The following is a 266-nucleotide window of genomic DNA, read 5'->3' as shown; positions in this document are numbered from 1 at the left end:
TTCCAGGTCACAGATTAGACGACAATCTTGCTTGGTTTTGTTGTGTGACAGTGAATTATCGAAAGGAAGAACTAAAACTTGATTCAAGATTCAAGAGATCAAATGAAATGAAAGTATGCTCAGATTAATAATCTAATAATCTGTATGTTTTTTTATGGGGTTTTTTTATTATATCGGAAACATAAATTGTCTCCGCTAGGAATCGATATATGGATGTTCTCATACCTAACACATATGTTCTCCAACTCCTACCACGTGAGTTATCC

This window comes from Lotus japonicus, chromosome 6, assembly GCF_012489685.1.
Source record: "Lotus japonicus ecotype B-129 chromosome 6, LjGifu_v1.2".
Taxonomy (NCBI): Eukaryota; Viridiplantae; Streptophyta; class Magnoliopsida; order Fabales; family Fabaceae; genus Lotus; species Lotus japonicus.
This window is presented reverse-complemented; position numbering follows the sequence as displayed.